We start from the raw sequence: 9270 nt of genomic DNA on the forward strand, positions 1-9270 counted from the left end.
CTAGACTCAAGATTTTTCCTGGGAAACTCAAGTCTAAATAGACTGGCCCCTATCTGGTAACTAAGGTTTTCCCACATTGGAGCCTTGAACTTCTGAATGAAGCTACAAAGAATACATTCACAACAAATGGTCATAGAGCTAAGCATTACTTGGGAGGACCCTGGAACAAGGAGGAGAGCATTCATGAACTGAGTTGAACAACAATGAAGGATGTCAAGCTAATGACATTAAAAGAGCGCTTGTCGGGAGGCAACCCAACCAGAGGTAGTTTTCTTTTCTTAGCTATTTCAATAAAAGGGTTAAGTAGATTTATCTGTATTGCAAGGAGTTAAGTTTGGTGTTTCACACCAAAATAATTCAAGGGTGAAGGAAGGATGCTAAGTTTGGTGTTCCACCAAAGATCTTATTAAAACACATTTTAACCCTCAGCATGATCAGTCACTAGCTCCAAACAATCAGGAAAACTACTTAACCATTGTTTGCTTTCTAGTTTATAGTTTGTTTTTCTCTAATAGAAGCACAAGGTTTCATGTGTGTGATTAATCTGATGCATAACAGACAGTGGCAAGGAACCAAGTTTGGTTTTCACACACCAAAGTAAGTTCAAAAGCCTACCACCATGCATGCATGCTAACCATATTTCAAGTGCTTAGAGAACAAGCAACCTCCAATAACTTTGCAGGAAGTCAATCAATCTCTTGAAGGAATTATACACTATCATCCAAGGACACTAAGAATGATACAAAGGCTATGAATGATGTTGACAAAGGGAGAGCTAGAAGATGCCACCAAGAGGTTGTATTGTTACTTAATTCCCTCTAATTTGAAGTTCTCTAAATTTGAAGTCCAAATGTACCTTGCTTATTAGTTTAATTTGATTGCATTCTGTTTGATTACTGTCTTTCAAATATCATTTAAAGTGTTCTAGTCTGAGTGTCTGATTCATTTCCATCTGCTTGAATTCATGTCTTGTTCCCTTTTGCTTGAATAAAAGAAAAAAAATGTTGAAACAGAAAGTGAAATTGTCAATTTGATAGGAATGAGAATAAAGTTCAGTGGTGGTATATATGTTTGACTGTTTAAGCAAGCTCACTAATAAAGGATAAATATTAGAATGTTCCTTTATAGTATAAACTTGGTTGCTGTTTGTGAAATCTTAATGAATAAATATCCTTAGAAAGAAGAAAAGGAAGAAAAGCCAAGAATTGGCAACAAAAATGAAAGAAACAAAGAATAAAGCTAAACACCAATAGCTTGGACCTTAAGACATATGCCTGTGGTGCTTTTTGTGCTGGGATATGCTTGGACAATTAGGTTCTTAGGAGTATTTTAAAACTTGGTAACTTGGGTTAACTAACCCGAGATTATCAACCAAAAGTCCACTATCAAGAGCAACCTAGCTACAAAGCATTTAGTAACCCAAAGAGGTGTTGGGCATCAATGCTCTTAAGAAGAATTGTAAGCCAAGTGTCTGTGGTGAATATGTGTTGACTGAAAAACAAAGCTAAAAAGCTGCTGCAACACATGACACTAAGTTGCAATTGAGAATAAGTTTCTCAGTAGAAGAAAAACAAAAAAAAATCAAACACCAAGGATGGGTAAATAACAAGGTTCACAGCAGCAACCCATAGTTAACACTTAAAGGGACACTTCAAACCTGGAAACTAATAAAAGTAATGCTTCAAATACATTCTGCATGAAACCCCAAGAACTCAGGCTGAATGCTTTCAAATAAGGACAAGTATGCTTTTGGGATTTATTGTATATTCTCTTCTTTTTATCCTATTTTGTTTTCAGTTGCTTGGGGACAAGCAACAATTTAAGTTCGGTGTTGTGATGAGCGGATAATTTATACGCTTTTTGGCATTATTTTTAGGTAGTTTTTAGTATGTTTTAGTTACTTTTTCGTATAATTTTATTAGTTTTTATGTAAAAATCATATTTCTGGACTTTAATATGAGTTTGTGTGTTTTTCTGTGATTTCAGGTATTTTCTGGATGAAATTGAAGGACTTGAGCAAAAATCTGATTCAAAGGCTGAGAAAGGACTGCAGATGCTGTTGGATTCTGACCTCCCTGTACTCGAAGTGAATTTTCTAGAGCTACAGAAAACCAATTGGTGCGCTCTTAATTGCCATGGAAAGTAGACATCTTGGACTTTCTAGAAATGTATAATAGTTCATACTTTTCCTGAGATTTGATAGCCCAAACTGGCGTCAAAACGCCCACCAAAGACCCTTTTCTGGCGTAAAATGCCAGAACTGGCACCAAAGCTGGAGTTAAATGCCCAAACTGGCACCAAAGCTGGCATTTAACTCCAAGAATAGCCTATGCACGTGAAAGCTTCAATGCTCAGCCCAAGCACACACCAAGTGGGCCCCAGAAGTGGATTTTTGCACTATCTGTACTTAGTTATTCATTTTCTGTAAACCTAGGTTACTAGCTGAGTATAAAAACTACTTTTAGAGATTTATTTAGTATCTTTTGACATTCTTATCATCTTTTGTCTATCATATGCATTTATAGAGGCTGGCCTCACGACCATGCCTAGACCTTGTTCTTATGTATTTTCAACGGTGGAGTTTCTACACCTCATAGATTAAGGTGAGGAGCTCTGCTGTTCCTTATGAATTAATACAAGTACTATTATTTTTCCTTCAATTCATGCCTATTTCTTCTCCAAGATATACTCTCGTACTTAATTCAGTTAAGTCAAGACTGAAGGGGTAACCAGTGACAATCACCCATTATCTTCAGTAATCGCTTAGCCAAGATCCGTGTGCCTGACAACCACAAAGCGGTCTACATGATGTTCAACGTAGTCATTGGACGCCAGCTGGAGTATATTCTCTTGGGTCTCTAATCAATCATTGACATTGTCTCTCCTGACAACAGAGCATCTAAATCTAAGATTAGAAACTTCGTGGTATAGGCTAGAATAATAGACATCATTCCTGAGATCCGAAAAGTCTAAACCATGTCTGTGGTATTCTGAGTAGGATCTGGGAAGGGATGACTGTGAAGAGCTTCAAACTTGCGAATGTTGGGCGCAGTGACAGTGTGCAAAAGGACAATGGTTCTATTACGATGCTAGTAAGAACCGACAGATGATTAGCCCTGCGGTAGCTGTGCCTGGTATTTTTCATCCAAGACGAGAAATCTGACAGTTTATTAGCCATACAGAAACCGTAGCCAGACCATTTTCACTGAGAGGATCCTACAGCTTGCCATGGAAGGGAGCACGCATGATTGGATGAAGGCAATAAGAAAGCAGAAGTTCAGAGGCAACAAAGCATCTCCAAATGCTTATTTGATATTTCCACCAATAAATTACATAAGTATCTCTATCTTATTTTATGTTTTATTTATCTTTTAATTATCAAAACCTCATAACCATTTGAATCCGCCTGACTAAGATCTACAAGGATGACCATAGCTTGCTTCAAGCCGACAATCTTCGTGGGATTGACCCTTACTCACGTAAGGTATTACTTGGACGACCCAGTGCACTTTCTGGTTAGTTGCAACGGAGTTGTGAGAAGTGTGAATCACGATTCCGTGCACCAGTGCCACGCTCTATTTCAAAGAACACTACGCTCTCCATTGACGCGCACGCGTACAGGACGCTTACGCGTAGGGAAAGCATTTTGGAAGACCCACGCATACGCATGCAAGACGCGTATGCGTGGGTGTGGTCAGCGTTCTCAGGCCAACAGTGTTACGCTCTCTTTGAACGAGCGCCTACCATACTTTCAGAAATTGGAATTTGAATTTGGTCACCGACGCGCACGCGTTCAAGACGCGTACGCGTGGGTGTGACAATTGTGATGGTTTGCGCAAACGCGTACATGGAGTAGCAGTGTGGATTGGATAATTTGGAATCCACGCATACGTGTAGGTGACGCGTATGCGTGGGGAGAACTCGTGACGCGAGCGCTATGCTCATTTAGAGAGCGCTACCCAAAGACGCCCACGCATATATGATACGCGCAAGCATGGCAAAAATTGAAGATAGCGATGATGCGCACGCGTATGCTACGCGAACGCGTGGATGTGCAAAAATGGCAAGGGACGCGCACGCACATAGGACACGTATGCATGGGTGCATGAGCGCTGTGCTCTCTCAAGAACGCTGTGTTTTCCTGGAAGCAGCATATTGTACCTGTTAAGACTCATTCTGACTTGCTTCAACCAAGGCCAAAAAGCACAATCCAAGTACTTGATGACTAAAGTGAAAAGTGTATAAATAGACAAGAATTTGATTTCATTGGGGAGTTTTTTTTAGAGTTCTTTCTTTAGTTAGTTAGTAACTAGATCTGAGGGAGTGAAGGACCCAAATTGGGAAGCTCTGCACTCAATTTCAATTTTATTTTTTTTTTGTTCTTCATCTTCTGCAATTTTTCTTTTTCTATTTTGTACTAAGCAATGATGAACTAAACCCCAATTTCATTAGGGGGAGGAGTGATAAACCACTATTTTATGGTTTATATTGTGCTTTATTGAGTGGTTTTATCATGCTTTTCACCCACTTATTCATATGATTTGCATGTATTTACAATTCCTTCCTAAAAATATCCTATGATTAATAACTTGCTTCCTAAGGACCTTTTTGTTGTATATTTTTATCTTCCTTCATACCATTCAATGCCATGATCTGTATGTTAAGTGTTTCAGGCCTCATAGGGCAGGAATGGCATAAGGAATGAAGAGGAAGCATGCAAAAATGGAAGGAACACAAGGAACTGAGGAAATGACCAGCGAGAAGTCACGCGGTCGCATGGCTCACGCAACCGCGCGAAATAGAAGGAATTACCGTGACGCGCTCGCGTGCCTGACGCGACCGTGCGGATTGGAAGCTGCACGAACGACGCGAAAGCGTGGACGACGCACACGCGTGGTACGAGAAATGCTGAGTGACGCAAACGCGTGGACGACGTGGACACGTGACGAGCACGATCTGCAGAATTATAGAAGTCACTGGCACAGATTCCGGGCCACATTTCAACCCAGTTTTCAGCCCAGAAACACAGATTAAAGTCCGGGAATATGTAGAGACTCAGGACATCAATTCATTTAGATCATAATTCACTTTTCATAATTTAGATGTAGTTTTTAGAGAGAGAGGTTTTCTCCTCTCTCTTAGGATTTAGGATTAGGATTTCTATTAGGATTAGGATTGTTTCTTCATACCAGGTTTAATAATTTATATTTCTCTTCTATTTTTGTTTATTCTGAAGCTTTTATTTATTAATGACTTATGTTGCCAAATTGGCTTATGAACCATTCATGTTATGATTTTCTTAACTAATACACATTGAGGTATTTTAAACTTATATGTTATGGATGCTTTGGCTTTATCCAATTTATTTTTATTCGAGTATATTTTCTTCCTTTTTGGCTTTGGTTGATTAATTGGTAACTCTTGAGTTATCAAACTCATTGTTGACTGAAAATTGGAACTCTTCAAGAATTAATTCGAGTTCTAATAACTCTAGCCTTTCCCAAGGAAAGACTAGGACCTGAGGAATCAAAAATTAATTCATCCACTTGACTTACCTTCATAGTTAGAAGTTGACTTAGTGGGAGAAAAATCTAATTCTCATCACAATTGATAAGGATAACCGGGATAGGACCTCCAGTTCTCATACTTGCCAAAAGCTTTATTAGTTATTATTTTAACGACTTGTTATTTTACATTACTTGTTCAACCCTTTTCAAAACCCCAAAATATACTTTTCCATAACCAATAATAAATCATACTTCCCTGCAATTCCTTGAGAAGACGACCCGAGGTTTGAATACTTCGGTTAATTATTTTTATTGGGTTTGTTACTTGTGACAACCAAAACGTTTGTAAGAAAGGACTCTTGTTGGTTTAGAAGCTATACTTGCAACGGGAATTTATTCTGAATTATAGACCACGCAAAAGTTCTCTCTTCAAAATGGCGTCGTTGCCGGGGAATTGCAAACGTGTGCCTTATTATTGGTTATTGTAAATATTTTTCTTTTACTTGTTTATTTGTTTCTTCTCTTCCCTCCTCATTTCTGATAACTACTATGAATGCTCACCCCTCTCGCTTTGAGTTTAGTTCTAATTTTGTTGCAAGGAATGGAAGCTATAACAGGGCTATCCATCAAGGTCTAGGCAATCAAAGATGGATGGAGCCAAGAGGATCTGATCAACCCTTTAGGCAATAATACCCTCCTAGATATCACAGACAAGGACCGTTCTACAATGCATGCCAAACTAATAGATATGGTGGACCCCCTTATAGCTACCAACAAGCCCCACCCTGTGCTCAGAGACCATCCTCTCAACATAACTTCGAACCACCACACTCACACGCTTCTTTTCACCATTCACTACCACATGATCCTTATCCGCCCCAACGCCAATCCAATTACTCCCAAGAACCACCACTCCCAAGAACCACCAATTCCTTTATAATTCATGCAATTTTAGTTTTCTAGCCATTTAAGTTTCTGCACTTTTACTTCCCCGCACTTTAAGATTCAGTTATTTACATTCCTTGAAATTTAAGATTCGATTCTCTTAACTCCTTGCACTTTAAGTTTCAGCAATTTAAGCTTCTTGCCATTTTACTTTTCAAGCTCTTTACATTCTGCAATTTAGATTTCTTGCACTTTAAATTCTGTTATTCAATTTTCACCCAAATCATCAAATATCCGCTTGACTAGACTAATCACCATACTAAAGTTTCTTGATCCATTAATCCCTGTGGGATCGACCTCACTCCAGTGAGTTTTACGACATTATGCGACTCGGTACACTTGTGGTTAGTTTGAGTGGAATCGATTTTCACTCATCAGATACACACAACACTTTCCCCAAGGAAGGAATAACTTTGCAATGAATGAGGAGTCCTGATGGGTGAAAATTATATTTCCATACACACTCACCGACAAGTATACCAGGTCACATCAAGTAGTAATAACTCACAGGAGTGAGGTCGATCCCACGAGGATTGATGGATCAAGAAACTTTAATTAGGTGATAAATTTAGTTAAGCTAATAGTGGTGAATTGAGTGAAATTGAACTAACATGATATAAATTGCTGAATATAAATGGCAGAAACTTAAATGGCAAGAAAAGTAAATTGCATTAAATGTAAAAAGGGTTTTGGGTGAGAGAAAATTAAAGAAAGCAGTGAATCAAAGCAAGAATACGTGACAGAAAGAGAAATTCACTAGGGATTGGAGATATCATAATCCACAATGACTCAAATGGGTCTCAACTCCTTTCTCAATCATATGAGTAGGTCTATGGCGGATTGAAATTGATTGGATCCCAATTCCTTGGCACTCTATTCTCTCTAATCATAATCAATCTTGCCAATTTCTTGATCTAATTGTCATGAGAAGAGGTTAAGTGCGAATCTCTCATCCATGAGCCACACTAACTCTCATGATCTCAATTCCTTCCGAATGGTGTTGATCAAGAGAGTAGTGAAGGATAGAGGCTCAATTCTAATGCTCATGATTCCCCTTCCGAGGCTCACACAAGCATTCACATATTCAATCCCCCTTCCGGAGTGAATGAATCATCAATCAAATCAGAGGATATCCAATAGCTATTCAATTGAATTAAGAAGAAGAAGAAATTCACTAAATCATGTGAATCATAACAGAGCTCCTCCCCTATTGATTGCGGTTCAATGGATCATAGCTCTCAGAACAATTGCAGAAGCTTAAAATTGCATGAAAGTAAATTGAAAGCAATAGAAACAGAAAGGTAAAATTGACAGAAATGAAAATTACAGTAGAGATGTAAGAAATTGAAATTACAATCAAGGTAAACTGAATTCAAAATAGCTGAAATATAAAATTGCAGAAAAAGAAAAGTGTATTCTATTCTACTCCAACTCTTACTCCTACTGCTACTACTACTCCTAATGCAGCCTTCTGTCCTCTCAAAATCCCCCTTTTTCCTAATGAAACGAATGCCTTTATATAGGCTTTCCTAAACTACAAATTAAAATGAAGTTTAAAACAACTTACAATTAAATGATATTCCTATTCTAGATAATCCTTGTGGTCTTCATTGAGTGATCAGAATGGGCTTGCTTGCTTGTAGTTCAAATGGGCTTGGAATGAAGTTAATTTGAGCAGAAATTCACTTCCAGGAGAGCGTAGCATTCATTCGGAGAATGAAGCATTCTACCACCCATGCGTATGCGTGCTATACGTTTGCGCGTCCCTCGTGTCTTGGCTCATCGATGTGTACATGTCACCCACGCGTACGCATCCCTTGCAGCGTTTGCTTTGAGAGCGTAGCATTTGCGAAATGAACGCTCCTTCCCCGCGTACGCGTGGATTGCAAAATGTCAAATCCACGCTTTCCTTCATCCACGCAAATTCGTGCTTCTTCAAAAATGTCGCATCCACGCGTGCGCATCATGCACGTATGCACGTCGATGGCGAAATTTCAAATCAAATTTTCAGAAGCATTGCAGGCATTCATTCAAAGTGAACATAGCGTTCATTGATGATGAATGCTGATCTTCCTTCCACGCGTACGCGTGGATCTTCAAAAATATCATCATGCACGTAAGCGCCTTATACGTGTGCGCGACACTTGTGAACGTAGTGTTAATCAACTGAACGTAACGTTCTCCTGCACTTCTTCCTTCTTTGTTTCTTCCTCTCATTTTTTCACCTGTCTCAATCAAACATGCCATCAAAGCCTTGGCATAATCATCAAATCTTGCATCATTCATATTATCAAGTAAATCTTGCAAAAATCTCATGAAAATGCATAAAAATCAACAATGTTTGATTAATTTAAGACAATCATGAATTTCTCATCCAAGCACTTACTTCTTGCCTAAAAATGGATGAAAACCAAGCAAAAATAGATAAAAATTGCTAGTAAAACATGCACAAGATGACATGCCACCACAAAACCAATCTTAAACCTTACTTGTCCCCAAGCAAGAAAAGAATCATGCAGTAAAGTTTGACAATCCAAGGTGAGAAGAGTAGCAATTTTTATGTTCATGGTTGGCTAGTTTTCAATGCATGCAGCAATCACAAAAGAAATTCAAATGATTGATGTTTCTATCTAGCTGATTTTATGAAATATTTTCTTTCTATTTCTTCCTTGAAGCAAGCTTTTCATTCTCTTCTTAGCTTCTCCTTTTGGGTGCTTTGCACCATGAGTTGAAAACAAAGCTACGACTCTAAATGCTTTGTTTTCAAGTATTACCACTTGATACATAAGTACCACAAACATTTAATTAGAGGAATTCT

Source organism: Arachis hypogaea, chromosome 3 (assembly GCF_003086295.3).
Source record: "Arachis hypogaea cultivar Tifrunner chromosome 3, arahy.Tifrunner.gnm2.J5K5, whole genome shotgun sequence".
In the NCBI taxonomy this organism is placed as follows: domain Eukaryota; kingdom Viridiplantae; phylum Streptophyta; class Magnoliopsida; order Fabales; family Fabaceae; genus Arachis; species Arachis hypogaea.